This window comes from Herpailurus yagouaroundi, unplaced genomic scaffold, assembly GCF_014898765.1.
Source record: "Herpailurus yagouaroundi ecotype Mexico unplaced genomic scaffold, PumYag 196, whole genome shotgun sequence".
NCBI classification, from domain to species: domain Eukaryota; kingdom Metazoa; phylum Chordata; class Mammalia; order Carnivora; family Felidae; genus Herpailurus; species Herpailurus yagouaroundi.
Window position 1 is genome coordinate 29,810,645 of NW_024412427.1, and position 9,157 is coordinate 29,819,801.

At 51.1% G+C, this 9,157-nt stretch overlaps 1 long non-coding RNA gene across 1 annotated transcript in view; it reads left to right on the top strand.

Moving 5' to 3' along the window:
• Positions 1–4,738: 4,738 nt before the first annotated feature.
• The window catches only part of LOC121012014 (uncharacterized), a 10,625-nt gene continuing 6,206 nt past the window's right edge, over positions 4,739–9,157 (top strand). The window contains exons 1-2 of the long non-coding RNA XR_005781915.1: positions 4,739–5,110; positions 8,776–8,905. This is a non-coding gene — a long non-coding RNA (uncharacterized LOC121012014). The remainder of the gene's footprint in view (positions 5,111–8,775; positions 8,906–9,157) is intronic.

Below are 9,157 nucleotides of genomic sequence, written 5' to 3' on the forward strand. Positions count from 1 at the left end.
CGAGGGTCAAGGGGTAAGGCAGTCTGGTTGAGACAAGGCCCCGGTACAAGCAGGGAGCAGGTTGGGGTGAGAGGTCTGCTGCGTCAGCGATCCAAGCAAATATTTGGCAGATCGATGCTCAAGGTTGACCTTGACAGTTCACCACCTGGGATGTCAGAAAGTGGCTTCCAGAGACTCTCCCCCACACTTCCCTTCACCGCGGTCTTCGCCGCCTTCAGGGACAGGCTTCTCTGGCATGGGCCAGGGGCTTGCCCACCATCCCCGCCCCGAGCCTAGCGCGCCCTGCTTTGCCCACCTAACCCTGGTAGTCCCGGGACCAGTCATCTCCCTCAGCGCCAGCGGCCAGAAGAGGTAAGCATCTGGTGCCAGGCTGTGTCCTTCCCAGTGAAAGGCCCGCTCACCAGCTCTCCCCTAAGCTGCCCAGCCACACAGCCCTGACTGTCCTCCTTCTGGTGAGGACAGCCCCCTCTCCCAGGCCCCCCCACCCCCGAGGGAAAGAGACTTGGAGGGAGCTGGACCCACATCCCCACTGCAGCTGGAGAGGGTGTCCTGCGCTTCCTCAGAAAGCTGCTGAGTGTTGCCTGGAGCCCAGAGCCAAGAGCGCAGCACTGCCTCTCAGAGCGCTTTGTTCCACTTACCCGAGGGCTAAAAATACACTGCGCTGCCACAGGCAGCCCTCCAGAGCCCAGGGGAGCCGGCAGTGGGGACTAGGTATCCTGGCACCTGGCACAATTAGAAGGAGAAACACAGGCGCTCCTTCAGGGCAGAATCCGCTGGTCCCCTGACCCCCACCCCCGCGCTCCCTTTGTCTCCAAGGCTCTCCTTTCTGTTTCTTCTTCTTGGACATGTGGGCTTCCCTGCACCCCTGCTCTACCCCTCCTTCCTTTCTCTTTCCCCAGCCTGGACCACCTTCATCCCTGGTCGGAGCCCGGGGCTGCCTACCTGACTGTGCTTTTACGCGTGTCAAAACAGCAGCTCTCCTGCAAAATACCCCAGAAGCTTCAAATTCCTCTAGCAAAGCCACAATTAGCAGGAAGGCTTAAAATGAAAATCTCCTTAGCAGGCGATAACCCAGTGGCTTAAATTCAAGAACCATGTATTGACACCAGGCTTCAATTGGTCTTAATCTTCCCAGGACCTCGAGCCTCTTTGAGAGTTGAGTGGAAGCAATGGGCCCAGAAAAGTTGCTTAATAAGCAGCATTCTCGAAGCAATTTTAGGGGATTTATGCATGGCACAGGCCCTATCCAGGACCATCCCCCCCAACACGCATCCCCAAGTGAGGAACCCTTGAATGACTGGAAGCCAGGCACTGAGCTAGACCCTGAGCTGGAAAGAGAAGAGAGGGGACTGACATGCAGGCATATAGCAGCCAACCCCATGCTTGTCGAGAAAAGCAAGATTGGGGAGTGGGGAGGAGGGCCAGGGTGTCACAAGAGTGTGAAGGAGAAGAGGGTACGTCTGGATGGGGTTTTGAAGGACAAACAAGATTTTTCCAGAGGGAAAATGTAGGATTAGAGATTTGTGGACAGAATTTGTGTTCTCAGCAGGGCATGCAAAGGAAAACGTGTCTGAAAGCTGGGACGGCCTGAGGACTGGTATAGGCTATGCAGGGCGAGTGTATCGGTTTTCTGTGGCTGTGTAACAAACCACCACACATTCGGAGGCGTAAGACAGCACACACTAATTATCTTACAGTGGGTCAGGAGCGAGCACAGCTCTGCTGGGTTCTTTGCTCACTAGCTGCAAAAGGTGTCAGCTGGGGCTGTGATCCCATCTGAAGCTTAATGAGGGGAAAAATGTGCTTCCCAGTTTACGCAGGCGGTTGGCAGAATTCATTTCCCTGCAAGTGCAGGACTGAGAGTGCCAGCTTCCTCCTGACCGGAGGCTGGAGGCTGCCTTCAGCAACTTGAGGCCTCCTGCAGTTTCCAGAGGCTGCCCCCGGTTCCTCAACCCCATAGCCCAGTTCACAGCATGGCTCTTGGCTTTCTCAAGGCCAGCGGGAGAATTTCTCTCGATAAAGTCAGCTAAGACAGACTCCTCTATAACATAACCTCCTGAAGGCAGTGACACCCCCCTCGCCTTTGCCACATTCTATTGGCTAGCGGCAAGTCACAGGTTCTATGGGCACTTAAGGGGAGAAGATTATACAGGGAGGAACAGAAAGAGTGCAGAGCATGGGGCCATCTTAGAATTCTGCCTATGACAGTATGACTTAGCTAGAAAGAGGGTTGGAGTCCAATGGTGAAGCTCCTTGCAGACTATAGTTAGGAGTAAGAACTTTATTCTGTGAGCTGTAGGAAGCCACTGAAAGGGGTCGAGAAGGACGGATAAGAGCAGAGAGGCAAAGAGGCCACTGCCCTTTTGGAAGGTAATTGCCATGCTTCAGGGGAAGAGAATGAGGAGCTGTGGCCATGGGGATAAAGAAGAAAGACCCAATATCCACCTGGCTGGCTCTCATTTCATTATGGTTGCTATTCAAATGTCACCTGACTGGTCAGGCTGTCCCTGTCTACCTAACATAAAAGAACTATCTTCCCTCCTCCTCCCACCCCTCGCCTAGCTCTGTTGTCTCACAGCATCTACCACCATTTGTCTATGAACCCGTTTGTTGTCTTTCTCTCCCTTGTAGATTCTAAGACTCTGTCGGACTTACTGCTATATCTCCAGCCACTAGAATAGTGCCTGGGGTATAGCGCATACTCAATCAGTATTTCCTAACTAAAAGAATGAATGAATGAACAGGGGCAGCCGGGTGGCTCGGTTGGTTGAACATCCGGCTCTTGATCTGGGCTCAGGTCATGATGTCGAGGTTCATGGGATCAAGCCCCACGTTGGGCTCTGTGCTGACAGCGTGAAGCCTGCTTAGGATTCTTTCCTTCTCTCTCTCTCTCTCTCTGCCCCTCCCCCAGCTTATGCTCTCCCCCCCCCCCCTTCAAAAAAAAAAATTTTAAAAAAAAAAAAAAAGGGATGAATGAACAAACAAATGAATGTGTCCAAGAGATCTTCTGGGAATAGAGTTGCTAACCTGTTGGTACCAGAAGAAGGATGCATTTGTGATGCTTTAAGAGTTCCACCTTGCCAGACTGGGTGGTGGCACTCGGTGACATGGGAATGAATAGCCCAAAATGAGAAGGAGACACTGAGTTTAACTTTGGTCTAGGGGACCCCAGGTGGTTGTGAGGTCAGGCAGGTTGGGATATGGGGTGGAAAGTTGGAAACGTGAGATTCGGAGCTCATGAGGGTAGGTAGGAAACCAGAGAAATAGGGCCTGTAGTCAGTGGTAATAGGGGATAGAAGAAGCAATGGGGTTAAATGAGAGAAGAGAACCAATTATGCACCCTGAAAGGAAGAAGGGGTCAGACTGAGAGGTAGGAGAAGATGTGGGGGTGCCACAGGGAGAATTCCAAGAAGGAAGGCAGGTCACGTTCACAGAGGCCAAGCGAACAAGATGAAAACTGACAGGATTTGGTGATGACCACGTGAGAGCAATCTCAGAGGGGTGCAGTTTCCAGGTCAATGGGAGGCTGAGGAGGGTCAATCGCTCCTTCAAGAAGGAGCATGGGGGTAATTCAGAGAGTGCATTTGATGGTGAGGAAGGGAGGAGGAAGAGGAGAAAAAAGGGATGGGTACAAGAATGGATGGAGGAGATTCTGGGATGGACGAAAGTTGCTGGCCTAAAAGCTCAGACTTAGCAAACTCACCCTGAATATTCTATTCCCTGCTTTGCCCCAACTCTCCCATCAGCGGGAGAGGGGGCAGGCACAAGAGGAGCTGCGGAAGGAAGAGACTTGGGAAGAGAACACATTTGGGACTCTTGAACCTGCCCCCAACCTTGGGCTTGTCCCAACTGTTGAGAGAAGCTTTAAAGGGAAGGCTAAGTGGGAACTAAGGCAGCTGGGAGGACTTCTGGACGGCGCACAGAGAACCCCGCTCTCCCCTTTTCTCTAAGATTGGAACTCAGTGCAGCCTTGTCGTAGATGGCATTTCCCAAAAACAGCTGCAGCACTGTCTCCCACCACACATGCTCGTCTCCAGGGTGGCTTCGACGCTGTCTCCTTGAGAGGTGGGGTCTGTATCCCTTCACCTTGAACCCGGTGGGCCTCTATGACCTCTCAACTAGTAGAGTCTGGCAGAAATGAGGTGGGGTGACCTCATCCTCACGGGTGGGCCTCACAGTTGAACAGGGCCACGCGGTTCTCCCAGGTTTCTCTCTCTTGGGACACGTGTCTTTGAAGCCCTGAGCCACGGTATAGTACATCCAGTTATCCTAAAGCCACCACAAAGAGGTACCCCCCCAGCCCAGCCTCAGCTGAGCTCTCAGGCCACACTTCTCACTATGATGACTCTTGACTGTGGTCTGGCTTGTTCTCTGGAGGGTTTCAAAAGACGCTGCCCCATCGCTCCTGCTGTGCATTCTCTAGGAAAGCTGGCTTTATCACCCCCTATACACCGTGCCCAAGACCCAGAGTAAGCAATAAGCAAGCTGGCCCCCTGGAGTACCCACCCTGAGCAGGTCCTAGTGGTGGTGGGCACAGGTCACCTGCCCAGCTCCCAGATCCCCAACCACTCCACTCCAGGAAACACGGAAAATCCAGAGACCATCCCAGCCCCAGCTGTACTCCAGGAAGAAGCTGGGCAGGCAGCCCAGAATTACACAAAATGGACTTTGGGCTGATTGCCCAAGCTGGACTAACGCCTCCACCTTCTTAGAAAGGGCACTCTTGCTGGAACCAAGGCCACAGCTTGTCACGAAAGCCAGACGTTGGCAGAACGGGACTGATGGGGCAGGAAAGGCCCCTTGGGGTAGACGAAGCACATCCCTGATGCCTCCCCCAGTCTGCCAGTCAGGGGAGGGGAAGGAGACCCTCAGGTGCACAGAATACAGATAATCCACATTGTTACAGGCCGCCCGGCTGCTTCTGAGAATGGACTTTAAGGTATTTGGGACTCATCCTCCACAACCTCGCCCTCAGCAGTGACATAGTTTGGAAGCGTAACGAGATGGTGCTCCTCGAGGCAAAACTGAGAAGTCAGAACCAGGAAAGAATGACTTCATATCCTGTACTTGTGTTAGGACACATGTAACCCGTACCTCTGCGACCTTTAAGGTAGGATTTGACTGATTACGTAAATCGCTTTATTCTCAATTATCCATTTGTCAATATCTATTCATGGAGCATCTACTATGTGTCAAGCACCATAAGAAAAAGACATCTTTTCATAAATAAATAGGTGTGTGGACAGGCAAAGGACACCTCTAGAACAGTGGTTCTCAACCAGGGTCCCCAGGGATATTTGTCAATGCCTGTGGACATTTTTGACATTTGTAGGCAGAGGCCAGGGTCGCTGCTAAATATCCTACAATGTACAGGACAGCCCCCACTGAACAGAGGATCATTTGGTCTGTACTGACCTTCTCACTGAGTGCATGTAATACCTATTTTTTTTTTTTTTTCAAAGAATAACTGTGCCTCAGGTTGGCCCTAAGTATTTGCTGGTCTTCTCCGGACTATAGAGAGAGAAACTTGAAGAGGAGGGCAAACCAAGGACTGCACAATGCCTGGTGCCTATAGCCAGTGAGCCCATCTAGCCTCCTCTAAACCAGGGTTTCTCAGCATCGGCACCACTGACATTATAAACCAGATCATTTTGTCTTGTGGGAGCTGTCCTGCGCACTGTAGAATGTTTAGCAACTTCTACCCCGGCTTCTACCTACTAGATGCCAGTGGTGCCCTCCCCCCTCCACCCCCGTCATGGCAAATAAAAATTTTCCCGATATTTCCAAATGTTCCATGGGGGCAAACTCACCCCTGGTTGGGAACCACTGTGCTAGAACCACCCTGTGCAAATCCAAACACAAAGAAGTTTCCATTCACCGACCTCTCGAACTTACAGTCCAGCTGAATCCTCAACTCGACAAATAACCACACAAACAGGCCCAAGGACATAAACAGAGCGGACGGTATGCAGAGCAAAGGGTTGGGGGAATGCAAGCTGCCTGTGGGAAGGGCTGCTCACAGATCTCTGGGGGTGGAAAGGGGCCTCAGGGCTCCTTTGAACCATCGGCCCATTTCACAGAGGAGGAAATAGGGCAGGAGGCGACGCGGCCAAAGTCACACAGTGAATGATGGCCAGGTGAAGCTGAGATGACTCTATCCCCTGTAGCATCCCACGATGTCCCTGGGGGATTTTCCTTGTTCTTCACTCGCTGGCTCCGTGGGTAGCCCGGAGTCTCCTGGTACGCCCTGCTCGAAAGTGATCACTATGATGGCACATAACCAGTATCATGTGTTTAGGGTATTCACGCTGTCTTTCTAGATAAGCAATATCTCAGCTGTTCTCAGCTGCACAGCAGCAGGCTCCCATGGGAACCAGCTTGTTTGTGGACCCACAGAGGTGTCTCCCGGGGACGGGGGGGAGGGTTGCGCCAGCAGCTGGCTGGAGCAGACCCAGGAAATGTCCTCCGTCACTGTGGCTGTGCCCCCTTCTGCAGCCACACGCAGCTGAGACCTAGGGAACCCCAGTTTGTGACAAAACTCTCTGACTTCTCCACAGAAGAGAGCAGCAGAAAGGAATGGCATGAGAAGCAAAATCCACCTTGTTTCAACTTCTTGTAAAAGGCAGGTCAGGGGGCACCTGGGTGGCTCAGTCGGTTGAGCATCTGACTTTGGCTCGGGTCATGATCTCACGGTTCGTGGGTTCGAGTCCCGCGTGGGGCTCTGTGCTGACAGTTCAGAGACTGGAGCCTGCTTTGGATGCTGTGTCTCCCTCTCTCTCCTCCCCTCCGCTTGCACGCTCTCTCTCTCTCTCTCTCTCAAAAATAAATAAACATTAAAAAGCAGGTCAGGTTGAGCCTGGCCTTGGGCAATGAAATCAACAAAGCCCATTCATCTCTTCTTTCCTTCTGGTGTGAAAAGCTGGTTGCCTTCCCATAGTTAAAAACCCAGGCTTTGGAGCCCGACTGCCTGGCTTTGTAACCCCATTCTCCTACTTCCTGGTTGTGTGATCTCAGACAAACTACTTAATCTCTCTGAGCTTGAGTAACTGCATTGATACAATAGACGTAATAACAGTGACCTCTTCATAGTAACATTATAGTCAGCTGAGATAAAAACGTGTGATGTTCTTAGCACGTTGGCCATCTCATGGTAGCTATGAGGGACATGATTTCTGCTGCTATTATTTTATTATTAATCATAAATATAATAATAAGTACCTTACCATGGCTCGTGAGCTGATACATAGAGCCAGATACTAATTTTCACAAATGAATTCCAGTTTGGGGTCAAAAGCATTGAAAAACTAATGTGAAATTTCTTATCATTCCTCCAACGTTCCATATTGGAAAATAAAAGGGTCTTTTAAAAACATCTGAATGGTGCTGTAGCTTGTCTGAACAGCTAAGACATGATGGCCCTATTCTTGGTTTCGGCTCTTTTCCAGCTGTAGTGTTTTTCTCATTGATCAGAGAGAAATCCCCAAGGTCTGGCAAAGGAAGCTTTTAATTGCTCTGGATGGACCGATTTCTGGCATAGCTGCTCAAGCATATAATTGAGTAAGAGAGAGAGAGAGAATGAATCACTTTAGATTATTTTGAGATAAATGTACAGTCAGACCTCCCTGTTTCGGACCAGACCTAAAAGATACCCCAGAACCGGGCCCAGCTCTCACAAGCTCTGGGGAACAAGAACACAAAGCAGGAAGTGCATTCTCCTGATCTTTAACAAAATAATAATGGGTGAGAGTAACCATCGCTATCCTTTGTCATTTGTGCTTGCCGTAGGTTGGATTTCCCCAGGAGCGGCCCCTGACACAAGCATTCCAGTCAATCTAGTTTATCTGGAGGGAATCTGGGAAGCTCTGGGCAGGGAATGGGAAAGTGACATAGAGAACTCAAGTCAGACAGGAGAGGATATGCTATGAAGCAGGTGACCACCGGGGCACGTGTGCTTAATCCCCATGGGAACTGTGGGGGCCGGTGCAGAACTCGCGCTTTGAACATCCTCTCCTTCAAGGGATGAGGGAGCTGTGGGATTTATACCCCAAGTCCCCTTGGTCCTTGGGTGAGGGCTGCTCCTGGAAGGTGTTTATTACGGCCATCACCAGTGCAGGCAGCCAGAGGAAGCCCCCCCACCCCCCGTCCTGGGGCAGAGTCACAAGGAGTATCAGGGCCTTCTGGAAAGAGGGTGCTGCCGGGGACAATAAAAGACAATCCCCACATACCATGATCCCCCCATTTCCCCACTCAAAATATCCAAAGGCATTATGACCTAGTTGATATGTAATCTTTTTGAAAGTAGATGAAATATCTGTTTCTAACGATTGATTGGTTATTTACGGTACATGCCTACAATCACATGTGTGATAATATGTTACCTTAGTGCTGTCTTCACCCTGGGCCCCTGACTCCATATCTTGCCAGCTCTTCCAACTCATCTTGGTGCTCAGGGTCCTCCTCGTCATCAAAGCCACCTTCTGAGTCATTGGAGTGTCTGAGTGCATCTTCTACCCTCCCCTCTCAGTTCTGGCGATACAGCATTTTTGGAATCTGGAGGATGCTTTGGGCGGCATTTTCATCCCAAGCCGGGAGAGCCTCTTTGCATAACATTGGGGCAGCTGTTGTTCATTCATCCCAGAGGTGTCAGTGTGCTATCTCCATAAAGTAGCCACTGATGGTGGCTTTCTTACTGTCCTCGTTTACACTCCCTTTGCAAAGCTATGACGCCACCCCCTTGGGGACCGGGTCTTACCTGCTTTTCATCAATTTCTTCAGATGACCTTAGTGAGCGGCCAGAGTGACCACCAAGAGGGGTTGTTTCAGGTGACGTGTCTCACCCAAACAGCACCTGCCTGTTCACAATAAAGTAACGGAGAGCACCCCGCGCCGGGAAAGATTGTGCGAGGTAATTTTTGAAAATAAAGAACTTCCTGGGGCACCTGGCTGGCTCAGTCGGCTAAGTGTCCGACTCTTGATCTCCACTCAGGTCTTGATCTTGGAGTTATGGGTTCAAGTCCTGTGTTGGGCTCCATGCTGGGTGTGGAGCCTTGTAAGAAAAGAGGGCGAAAGGGAAAGGGAAAGGGAAGGGAAGGGAAGGGAAGGGAAGGGAAGGGAAGGGAAGGGAAAGGAGAGAGGAGAGGAGAGGAGAGGAGAGGAG